Raw genomic sequence first — 12,935 nt, 5'->3', positions numbered from 1 at the left:
ATTATTGAGTCTCATTCCTTAGATCAAACACCATCGCTTTGTTTTCCAAGCACACACACACACACACACACACACACAAAAGAGAAAATAAATAAGGAAATACAGGCAGAGGCAATGTCTCTGCAGTTACAGCCACCACCACTACCAAGGCTGGGTACTGAACTCACTACTTTTAAGGGCACTGACTGATCTATGTTGGTACTAAGGAGCACCAGTTCACGGTAAATCAGTTGGTGCCAAATTTTGATACCTGGGAGCGCGTATGGGTGAGAGAGCATCTCAGAGTATAGAGGAAAGGAGAAGGAAAGAGAGTGGTGTTAGAGTTAGCAGCAGCATGCTCAAGTGAGTCAACTGTGGTTACATTTTCAAAACTACATGGAAAGTACTCAGTGCAGTATATGTAATGTGAACTGCTAAGCTGGAGAGGTCATAATGTTGCATAATGGTCATAAAGGAAAGTGTTGAATAGTATGCCTTGAAGTTGAAAGAAGCATCCCGTTTTAGATTTATAACTATTTAACCAAAAAAAATCATGAAAGTAACATGTGTGCTAAAGTAAACACATTTATTTATTTATCAGGGGTCTTTTACATGGTTACCAAACCAAAAAAGGGTCAGGATTAGCCTTCACAATAAATCCAAAAGATACTCATGTTACAGATAGATTGCAGCAATTATAAAATCCACAAGTCTGTAATATTTCATTTGAACATGAGCTGAAATCTGACTGCCAGGTCACTCCTATCAGTTTTGTCTATTTTTGTTGGTTGTAATTAATTTTATCTTGCACATTAAATAGCAGCGAACAAAATCAGGTCAGAGACTGCTGGCTGCTTGCACAAACACTCCCACAAACACACCTGGGAGTTGACAGAGTACAATTGCATTCTTGTACGATTTGCTGCTGCATGAGCAGAGGTTAGAGGTGACATTAGGATTTGCGCAAGGGCACCTTGAGCACATTCCCACACGAAGGTGACACGTCTCATTTGTCTCTTCCCTCCTCTGCCCAGATATTTTTCCCTGCTTCCTCTCACTGATTAGACCACAAACAACCCCCAAGGTCACAGAGTGGGACTGATCTGCTCCCATTTCCTACTATACTGCAATGACTCAGATGAGATTGCTATATCACTGTCAGCGGCGGCTCACAGGCTTGGCATCTCTGGCAGTTGTGGTTGGACCTTGGGCACCTGCGTCAGTGCTCAAACCGCGGAGCCCCGCTGAATAAAGTGGGCCCACTCGCTGCTCTTTCTCGCCTGGGAGCTTGTTGTGCAGTAACAGCACAAGGAGGGGAGAAAGAAAGAAAGAAAAAAAAGAGTCCCTTCCAGCTGTCGAGAGCATCACTGACAAGCTGGTCGGTTAACTGGGAGCCCCTCTTCTTTTTTTTTCTTGTGCTCGTCCATGTGGGCATTGATCTGCGTGACAGATCACCGCCTCTAAAGCAGCCCTCGGGTTCAGGGTTTGCCCCTCCTGACCAGCACCAATCTGAGATGGGTAGAAGGAGGGGGCGGGAAGGTTAGTTTGAAGAGGGCAGAGCTTTGCGAGAGGACGTCGATTTCCTATTATTTCACCGCTGGAAGAAAAGAAAGAAAGAAAGAAAGAAAAAAGATCCAAACCCTGAGAACCCAGTGGACAATAACAGCTGAGGGAGAAATCAGTCGGACCAAGGAAACCCAGCCGGAGAAAGAGAAGAAACAGCCAGAGCACAACCCGTACTGCTGCTGCTGCTGCTGCTGGTGGTGGTGAGGAGATCAGTCTTTTTATTTCTTCACTGCTTGTCATTATTACCTCTGCTGTGTTTGATTTGCGAGGTTCCGCACACGTCGCCGCCAGGTTGATACCTGGACGTGGCTGCAAATGTGGTCAATGGCAATGTTTCATTCACATGCAACAACTGCTGTTTGTGTGGCTACCGCAGTATAATTGATGGTTTAACAGGTCTCCCTGCTCGCATGCTGGAGTGAGGATGATGCTGATGCGAGGATGCGGCGGGCGCAGCACGCTGCCCTGTCATGATGAAAGATTTGATCTGGGCTGTTTAAAGTGGCGTAAAGCAACAAATGGGCTGTTATTTTATTTTATTTTATTAGCGGGAATCGCAGTTGAGACAATGGCGCTGGTTATGTGGCTTTCTGGTTTAATGGCTTGACTTCTCAGGACAGTCAAACGGCAACACAATGCGACACTCCGACTCCAGCGGTAATTGTTACTTTCCCTTAATGGGCAATTAAACCACGGTGATAAACCCGCACCTGCACCGTAACTCCAGCCGAGTGCGTTTTTTGACCCATGCGTGTCACAATCACGCAACCACCGCAACCAGTGACAACACTGTTGAGCAGAGGCTAACTTAACCTTGAATAAAAAAAAAAAAGGGTCTGCCAGCTCTCTGCGCCCCCCACCTCCCCTCAAAAACAACACGGAATACCAGCGGTGCCTGTTTGTGTCCGAACTGATCAATTTAACTGACGCAAAAACAGATGAACTGACGACGACGTTAAGAAATAAAAAAAAAACTACACGCTTTTCACTTAAAGGCTTTGCGTCTCTCAGTCATTTAAAGTCGGTGTAGTTAGGTGTTTTTCTGGAGCAACGAGGAGACATGAGCTGCCTCATTAAAAAACACAATCCCTTCTTGAACAATCTCCGTGTTTCCGTCACTCTCTCCCTCTTCATCCCCTCACTCCTCCTCCTCCTCCTCCCTGTGGTGACCATACATGCATGGCATGTAGTGATGAGCAATGTACAACCTCAGTGAACACCAGCTGGTATTATAACCTTGATTTCTAGTTGAAAACTGGTTGATATTCTGTCTGTCTGTCTGTCTAAGACCTCTTTTTGCCTTTTTTTCAACCAGCTAAAATATGTTTACATCCTCAATTTGTCACAAAAAAAGATCATTCTGATAATTTGTGATAAGTCGGTGTTTCATGTAAATACAGAACCATTGAGACTGTGTACTGCCAACAAGAAGCTTCCAGGCAGGGGCAGATCTAGGGGGGTGGTATGGAGTGGCAGTTGCCACCCTTAAAAGATGCCTTGCAACCATAGCTGCCACCCCAGTGAAAGACAGTTCTAGTTCAAAATAAGCACATGAAATGTCATGGTTTTACAGAATTTACAAAACTGACATTCTGAAGTCTGAGTGCAAGTGAATGCAGCAAACGATGGTGCTCTAACTCATAAATTCATGATCTGTTTTAGCGACATTTTAGCCTAATTGATGGGCTTATATCCAAAGAAAAAAGGTGTGTTTGAAGATTTTAAAGTTAAACAATTCTTTCATTTCTGTTGCCACCTTCAGATATTCCTATCCAATGCTTTAATCATGTGGCACAAAAATGTAAAATAGTTTTATTTGGAGGAAGCAAATATTGATATATGTGACTGTTTGTGATTAAAAACATATATTTTTGCCACTCCTCAAAGTCTCCTGCCACTCCATGAATATTTCTTTTGATACGCCCCTGCTTCTTGATGGGAGTTCTTAATGTAAAATAAAGAAATTGTGCTTCTTGCTGTAGACATAATGTGCATTCACAAGCATTTAGGCGAATTTGTTACAACTTCAACTATTCTCAACTATTCTGAAGGTATATGTTACCAGTATGTATAATAAAAAGCAACACAGACGCCCAACTCAACAAGCAGACGTAGTCCAGACAATCAGGGTTCAAGTCCTGCCAGTGGTCAATATTTTTCTGGCTTTCAGCTGAGACATTTCTATGCAAGTTCTTAGTGAGGCTCCAAAGTGACGATAAGCTATTATTTACAGATTGTGGTGGATGAGAAATATCACTTTTGCAAGTCTTGGTGAAATACAGTCTAAATGTGAACACTTAATGATTGTCTTCAAATATTCAGTGAAAAACTCTTCACTTATGATCCAGTTCTGTATGTCTTTTCTCCAGTGACAATAGTCATTTTTAAACTTCCTTTCAATGGAAAAAAATGCTCAGTGGCTTCTAACTTGCCACATGTTTTTCACTTAAGGGATTTGCTTCCCTTAATAATTCAAACTCAGTGTGGTTGTGTGTTTTGCTGTAGCAATGAGGAGATATGAGCCCGGCTCATTAAAAACACACAATCCCTTCAGTATCTCTCTCCCTCTGTGTTTCTGTCACTCTCTGCTTCCTTATCCCATCACCCCTCCTCCTCCCTGTGGTGACCATACATGTATGTATGTAGTGCTGAGCAGTGCATAACTGGAGTGATGCTTCTATAAATCAGACCAAACAGCTTCGATAATTCAAATCTTCACAAAGCATCTCACCCGTTGCAGAAGTACATGCAACTCCCATTCTCTCAGGATCAACACAGACTCTCAGAATTACTACTGCATTGTCGTTTTGCTGTTTGTTCGCTGGCCAAGAAGAAACAGGGTCACACAAAGAGGCAAGAAATGGTTTCCATCCTAGGGATGTGTAGGAGAAGCTCCCTAACTGAGCACCCATGCTTTGCCATGCCATGCTTTGAATTTCCAGTAGGGGTGGGTGATATCACCCTAAAATAATATCATGATATTCAGGGTATTTGTGTGATAATAATATTTCTGATGATATGAAAAAATACTGAAAAATACTTAAATGTGCAAAGTTTGCTGTATTGCTCTCTTTTGTTGTTACAGTCTTCTTGTACATCTTAAATGACTTTGTTGTGCATCTGATCTTTTGCAACAAAAGCACTTCCACAATACTAAAGTCGCTCCCCGTTTTGTAAATAAGTCCTCCACTGTGGAGGAAGTAGCAATATTACTTTAACTTTCAGCCATGTTTGTTCTTGCTGGGCGTAATGATGATGAAGTTAAATATTGCCAATATTGTGGTATGATTTTTTTTTATAGTATTAAAAATGATCAGTATTACCATGGATGATACATTATGACACACTTTTTTTCCCAGACTAAAAAGGTGGAACCAGCAAATGCTTGAAAAATGACTGATTACTCAATCATCAACATAACTGGCAATGAATTTTCTTTTGATTGATTACTGGACCAGTAACAGTGCAGCCTGTCCTCACCAGAAAAATGAACGTCTAGTTGGACTGTGCAAGCACCTTATTATAACTCATATTTCCCGTATTTTTAGGCAGTGACCACTAGCTGGCGCAGTAATTATGCTGGTTATATATGTAATTTTGGGAGTCATTGGCAATCGACCTATTCTGTCGTGTAGGTATGAGGAGGTGTTACAGGTTAAAGTGTATGTGCAGAGGTGAAAGAGCAGCCTTCACATGCAGACACTTCACAGCAGGAACAACAGTGGTATTTCATTAGCTTTAGCTTCATCTTTTCATGCTTCTCTCAACCAGCCAGTGTCAGAGGCCACGCTCTGGTTTAATTACTGGACACCATCCAGATCAAGGTTAGAAGACATCTTTCATGCTGAGGATAATTTCCCACTCTCCGCTCTGTCCTTTTGCCTGCCTCGTTTTAAATAGTCCCTCCTCTGCGCATCACATATTCATGTTTTCACCACACCTCTCATTTGATGTAATGCACAGTCATCTGTAGCTCCTCGCAGCTTTCCCCCCGCCATCTCTCTCAGTCTGCACGCTACACGGCTCATAATGCGATGACTCTCTGGACTCATGAGTGTGACCACAAGTAAATGACTTTTCTCAGCCAGTTTCTTCATCTGCTGAGACATAACAGAGCACAGAGCCCCCTTTTCACAGCAAATGGCTGCGTGGTGGAAGGAGAAGCAAACTCAGATTTATCGTCCAGCAGGGAATGTGTCAGGCAGAGCAGATTTTGTTGAGGGAGAAGGTGTTATCTTTTTCTGAGAGTTACAGACGGATATGCTGTGCTTGTGCGACTTTGTGAACCTGCTACTTCTGAAGTGGCGTGATTAGACAATCTGTTTGTAATTGCTATTATTTGCATTCTGCATGCAGATGCAGTCAAATAAAACGTGTAGCAAAGATAGAGGCAGATTGTTGCAGGGATTAGCAATTCGATATTGTTCCTCGAGGCACAGTAAGGCATGATGCAGTAAAATGCAAAGTATCTCTCGAGTGATTACAAAATAAATGAGGGTAATGTCTCCCAGAGTGTTAAGGCAAAGCACTGTCTTTGGGGTCTTTTTGCAGGAGGCACATATTCTGTCCATAAATTAAAGTTAATGTTTACAACATGTTTTGGAAATGATTCAGCGTGCTAATAGGGTTACACTCCACACTCTTCATATTTGCACTTTAAAAAGCAGCGAGCACAATGTAAAAAAAAAAAAGCTATTTGCTTTCACTTAAACAAGCGAAAATCTGAAATAGCTGTGTTTGTGTGTGAATGCAGCCACATGTGCATGCATTCACACAAACACTCGACTTCCATGGCTAACATATGAACATTAAGTTTAAGTCTCACCAATGGAAAAAGGAAGCCTCTGCCAAGTCCAATGACGCCTGACTCTAAGGCTCTGCGACAAACAATTCATGAGTTATGGAAGGGGGCGTGGCTAAAGTATGAGGGACGAGGCAAACCATCATCAATGAAAAATGAACTCCTCTTTGTCCAATGACGACTCCCACCGTTCCACAAGAGTCTGCAAGAAACAGTGCATGAGATATGAAAGGAGCGCTGCTAAAATGTAGGGGGTGGGGCATAAGTCACTAATGAAAAAGGAAGTCTGCGGAGTGTGATGATGTGATGACAGCTGGTCCATGAGTTTGGCCTTGGTACATGAATCAGTTTAGAACTTATGTGCCTTTTTGTTATAGGCCACTCCCACTGCCACACCCCCTTTTTGCCAGTTGGCACCAACAGTTAATCGGCTGTCCTTTTTCTCATGACCAACCTTCATACTAAATCTTGTGCGAGTCTGTGAATCCATTTAGAAGTCATGTTGGAAGTTATGTGTCTTTTTGCTATAGTCCACTCCCACTGCCACACCCCCTTTTAGCCCAGTTGGTATGTACAGACACCTTTACACACACACGCTTGACCTCCATGCCAAATTTCAGCCTCTTAGGATGGAAACTGGCTGCCAAAGCGTGGGGAATTTTTGCGGACCGACCAAGTGACGTGTAATGGCCTTTTGAGCAGGGTACTGCAGTGCTTCTCATGTCTCAAGTCAAGCACACAAGTGCTCTGCGAGTAAACGCAAAGAGCTCTATGCATGGTAACCAGGGAAACGTCTTTTATTGCACTACTGTTTGCCAGAGCCACTGCTACACATACCTGATTTTTCCAGTCTTGTCCTGATGCTCTGCCATAAAAAAGTCCTCCTGTTTATGTCCCTATCAGGTGTAGATTTCTGGAAAACGACAAATAGTGAGGATCGGCCTCTCATCCATGGTAGCTGCGCATCACGTAGTAAAAAGTTTATGGCAGTTCAGTTCCGGCCACACGCAGGCGTGTGCATGAGACAAGCACAACCGCGACACTTTAATGGGATCACACCCGTTTCTCGCCCCCCTGTGCGACTGGCCACGCTTCCCTACCTGAATTATGAGGCGTGAAAACTGCTCCCATAAAAGTGCTGGTAAAAATGCTGGTTGCAGCTAAAAGTTAGTTAAGTGTCCGAGTTGCACTACAATTTTTAAGTTGGCTGAATCTGAAAAGAAAAGTTGAGGTAATTTTGTAATGATTCAAAACAAATAAACTGTTTTGTCAAATAATATTAAGTTGAACCATCAAGTCTTCAGTCACACTAACAAATGTTACAAAAAATTGTTACATCATGCATATTTTCTTCAAACAAACTTTATTTATTAAATTGAATAAATAAAATTTGTATATCTGCATTAAGTTAATGAGAAAAGATTAGTTGATTCCACTAAATTCCTGTATGATTTTTTTGCAGTGCACATACACACATTCCCCTACAGAGAGCTTTTTTTGGAGATGTCAATATGTACTGAGATCCACCACACAGCTCAAGTGGAGATGGGACTTTGGCATAAAGCTACCGTCTGATGATGATAATGATAACAGCTGACAGGATGTAATCACGAGAGCTCTCTAAGTGTACTGAAGCCTCGACCAAGATCATGTCAGTCAAGAGCAAGAGGCTTTGAGGGGAAATTTACAGCTTGGCTCCACGGTGGCCAAAGACGATGAGAAGTGGAACAAAAGCAGGAGAATGAGAAGACCACGCTCGCTTAATACAGCCCGGGGGAAATGGAGATACACTTACCTCACTTATCCAGCACAGCCGAACATAATTCACAGAATGAAGTGACGAAATTGAATATTTTAAGGTTTGGGGAGTGCTTTTGCATTACTGAGAATTTCTCCAACATATTCACTGCTTCCAATAATTTTACTTACCTCATTTATTCTCTGTCTTGGTGAGCTCCCATCATTTCCCCATTTATGTGAAAGAAGAGGAGTAAGATTAATCACTGAAGCACCATTCAGATAGGAATAATATTACCTCCAGACGCCCACTGATTCGTGATCATTTCTGTGATTGTCACTGATCTTAATCCTGCAGAAAATTTCCGCCACATGTGTAATTTGTTACGTAAAGAAACTCCACAAATGGATGACTCGTGTTGCAGTATTTTGGCAGCGACAGAGGGTTCCTGACAAGAACGATCTTGTGTGAATGCACATCCCAGTAATTTAGGGACTGGAACTGCATGCCAGAACTGCATAAAATATTTTCCAACAAGTACATTATGTGCAGAGCAAATCATCGAGTATTGTTTGATGAAAGACTGTTGGAGCTCGTGCCACAGTCGCACAGTTAAGCCGTTCAAATTGTTAGATAATCACTGAGATCAGGTTTGATAAAAGTATATTTTTCTATTTAATTGTAGAGTGCTAGTCAAAGGCAGTTTCTTTGTGGGGGCAGAATAAGCGAAAGAAAAATCAAGAAAGAAATTTTAATCTGTACAACGTTCTGCACATTTTGCCCCTAAATGAATTCATTCATCCTCGAACAATACCTTCTCTCAGGATCTATTGTCACCACAGATGTTCACCTTTTGTTTCTTGCACTCCATTTGTAGTGCATCACAAGAAAGGAGGAAATCGCTATCACAGAATCAGGTTTTATAAACAAAAGAGCAAGAAATCACTGATCCAACAGGCATTTAAATTAAGCAGTCAGATGGGAGACACAATGAAATCTGCATGTCAGGGCTCCTCCACCTTTTCTATTCAGTTCCATTCAAGCATTTTTCGAGAATTTTCAAGCTGCAGTTTCAAGCTTTTCCAGCACATTACAGCAGTGGTAACTACACATTTGGTAATTACATATTTATAAACATATACTTAACATGATACAATTATTTCACTTCCTTATCACATTAAAAGAGTAATCTTTAATATATGTATTGTAATAAATAATAAAACAACCATGATATGTCATCAGAGATCAACAAAACATGTTAAGTTGAAATGCATCTTTGACAACAACGCTACAGCCGCGTTATCCTCCTATAAAATTTCCATTTCAGGCAAGAATAACAACCCATTTCATGTTAACTAGAGTTCAAATTAATGCAGAATGTTCTCTGAATAGGTCAGTATCTGTTTATGAGCCATAAGAAATCATTAATATTCTTTTTGAAGGGGCAGATGTTTATAATGCTTAAATTGAGCAACATGTTAGTGGAGTCTGGCAGGCAGTCACTGAGCTCAAACTCTAGAGTGTGTATTTTCAGAGCAGTGGGCTTTTATTTTCAGGATAACAGGTCTGACTTTAGATTGACAGACAACTGACAGTTGTAAACAGTTGATCAGCTTAGAGTGGAGGAATTGCCGTTGCTTGTAATTGTCAGTTTACAATGTTGCACACATCTTACACTCCTGCAGTGAATAGGGTTCAACCTGTTTAATATACAGTCTATCTATATACAGTCTTTCTGCATGCACAATTTCTACATATTGCTCCTTTAAATCAGATGATACTGTGCTAGAAAAATCTACAGAAAGGTGACAAAATACAGGAAAACACAACAAAGTTTCACATAGGGCTGCAATGATGAATCAATAAATCAGTTATAAATTGACTAATAAATGAATCATCAACTATTTTGATTTTTTTTGTTGTTGTTAAAAAAATCTCTTATTCCAGCTTGTCCAAGATAAATATTTTCTGTTTTTTCACTCCTTTATGACAGTTAACTGATTATCTTGTTGTTGTTGTGGACAAAACAAAACATCTGAGGAGTTTTGAGCTTTAAAAATCAGTGATCAACATTTTTCACCCTTTTCTGACATTTTATAGACCAAACAAGTAAAGGCAATTACAGTTTAAAGGTTCAAGCACTTTATTCAAAATCCAATGACTTTGACTGAAATTCAAGTGTGCAAGGTAGATTTTGTTGGACTAAATATTCAGATTTCATAACTTTCCTTCTTTTTCCAAGAACCCATATCTAGCTGCAGGTAGAAAATATAATGCTGCCTTGCTCTCGCTTATTTTCACCCACTCTCCTTAAGCGCATATGTCTTTTGGGGTTTACTGTGACCTTTTAAGGTTGACAGTCAAAGTCTCTCAAATGTCAGAATCTTCCAGGGGCCTAAAGCTTCATATCAGGAGTGGCAGAATGTCTGCAAGCCCTGAGAAACTCCTAAACTGTCTAAGATTGTATTATACACATTCAAGACCTGAAATGTTGCTGAAGACAGATAAACTGTAGCCTAAAACCTTTTTAAAACACTGTTTGTCTGGTGAAGAATTGCCCCAGTCATGCATTAATTTGATCAACTGGCACAGAAAAGGTAGCAGAGCATTAAATATTGGACTTTTGATTGAGGTTGGCAGAGGATTAAGAGGTATTTTAGGTCTTTCAAGTTGAAGACACTCAATGTGGTGGTCAGATTTTGTTCCAGATCCAGATAAGTTGAGAAATAGTGCTTGGAGGTTATTGGACAGCAGGTGCATATTTTGTGAATCAAGCTGCATGGCACAAATTGCAGTCAAGTGTGATGTGTGCAGAGGAAGTGGCAGCGCACTTCTGGTGTTTTCGAGGCTGCAGGCACACTGGAATAAACAATTAAACCCTTACATGGTTGCATAACCTCCTGTCCACGTTCTAAAAGAAGTGTTTTTCTTTCCTCTGTAACAAATGTCTCTTTCTCTCTGGGAAATTTGACCAACACGATTCGATAAACATTCCAACATTCTGTTGTAGCGCATCACGGTGACCAGACAGTCACAGATCTGCCTCAATTGCACTGATGATACTTCAGAAGATGATGCACACAGCTGTTGCCTCGGTAACCCAGTGTTTTTGGCTGAAGATACGGCGAGGGGATTATTGGGAACCAACGGTCCTGAGGGGTTTCTATGATGTCAGCAGAGAGGGGAGAGAGACGCTTTAACTGTCTTCTGAGTTTTTTTTTTTTTTTTAAATGGACCTGAGTAAATTGTGTGTCTAACAAGTGTCCCCAGGGCGTCACCTTCGTCAACACTGATCAATTTTACTGCAACAATGGGAAAGTGCGTGGGATGTGAAGATAGAACCCAAACGGTACAGAGATTCTGACAGTGTATTGCAAGTCCAGGGGCCTGTTACACCTAAACTGACTCCCTGCTAGGCCTAAGCAGAGGGGATTGTTTCTGAACGTATTTTTAAGACGTTTTTATTGTGGGTTCACACCAAGTCGAATTGACCCAGACCAAGGATGTACAGATACCGATACCAGTATCAGGTATTTGTCTGATTCTGTGCTCATATACTCATACTTGTACACATAAAACTACTGTGATACCACCACCCCTGAAAAGTAGCGCCTTCAGAGCAAGTAATTTGATAAACATCTAAAGAATCAACATAATTCAGAGTTTGAGTTTGTTCATGCTAGCAGCAGGAAACAGCAACAAAAATTTGTTACATTTAGAAAGTGAGGAACGTGACAATAATAAAACTTTTTTTTAAAGTCATTGTAAGAACTGTAATGGCATTATTAAATACCAATACTGGTACACGGCTTTGGCAAGAACCCAAATTTAAATACTTTGTCTAAAAAAAAGCGGTATTGGTGCATTCCTAAACCGAACCCTGGGGCATTTACCCCCTTTCTTTAGTTTATTTGAGTTGGTGTGAATGGAGGACTTGAACCCTGATCCAAACTAAACAACCGCTCTCTGGTCCGCCTTGAAGTTGTGGTCTAGGACAGCTGTCAAGTGAACTCCTGAGTGGTTCTTTTCTGGAGTGAATGTCATTTGGACCAATCACAGATTTGTATGTGTCATTTCATTGGTTAAAGAAAAGTTTTCTCTTCCTGTTTTGGTGACTAGTGAACTAGCAGTGTGTTAGCTACCATAATGTGGACTGGCAGGGGACAAACCCAGACTCAAGACAAGGTGAGAAATGTCTGCATTATTAAATTAGGTAAAAACAGGCCATTGGTTGTCTTTTTACCCGCTGATAGTATGACCAATAATTGAATGACATTTCCAACTGAACTGCTTTAACTCAGTGTGTTGGTTATGTGTACTGCTTGGGCTATTTGTCAGTGAGTAAATCTTACAACATCTCAAGACCCGAGCCAAGTTCCTGTGTTCTAGAAGTAGAAAAAAACGTGAATCTGGTGTGTGTGTTTGTGTGTGTGATCCGACTCTCGCAGTGCGCCATGAATGTTGACATATATTTAATAAAAGAAAGATAGAACATGCGAGAGCAAGTGCAGAATCTCACAGTTGCACGCTCATGTAGATAGTGTCTCTTGAGTTTGTGCTGTTAACTGATTTGGCCAGCTTCATTTATCTATCAGAAAATGTGAATGTTCAACCGACCCAAGCGTTTTTATCTACCTTATGTTTACTTCAAGGGATGGCACTGGGATTAAGATAACACTTGGGCTTCGGCCTCACTTGAAAACTTGTACAGTAATGTTGAATACAATGGGAGGCGGTAGAGGTGAACAGTAAAATTAAACAATAACATTCCCAGGTCCTCCTCACTTCTGAAGATTTATTGTGTTTGTTTGTCTAATGTGATAATAAATATAATATTTTGGGGGTTTGGTT

General features: G+C 41.0%; 1 protein-coding gene across 2 annotated transcripts in view; it reads left to right on the top strand.

Annotated features, from left to right (window-relative positions):
* The first annotated feature begins 1,242 nt into the window (after positions 1–1,242).
* gabra3 (gamma-aminobutyric acid type A receptor subunit alpha3) overlaps positions 1,243–12,935 on the top strand; it is a 130,102-nt gene continuing 118,409 nt past the window's right edge. The window contains exon 1 of one of the 2 annotated variants that reach the window (XM_084730844.1): positions 1,243–1,745. The gene's annotated coding sequence lies outside the window, so the exon portion shown is untranslated. The remainder of the gene's footprint in view (positions 1,746–12,935) is intronic. The other variant, XM_084730845.1, reaches the window with a different exon arrangement.

Source organism: Lutjanus erythropterus, chromosome 11 (assembly GCF_056507025.1).
Source record: "Lutjanus erythropterus isolate fLutEry1 chromosome 11, fLutEry1.hap2, whole genome shotgun sequence".
Lineage (NCBI taxonomy): Eukaryota > Metazoa > Chordata > Actinopteri > Lutjaniformes > Lutjanidae > Lutjanus > Lutjanus erythropterus.
The sequence above is the reverse complement of the archived record's forward strand: the minus strand, read 5'-3'. Positions and strand labels throughout refer to the sequence as shown.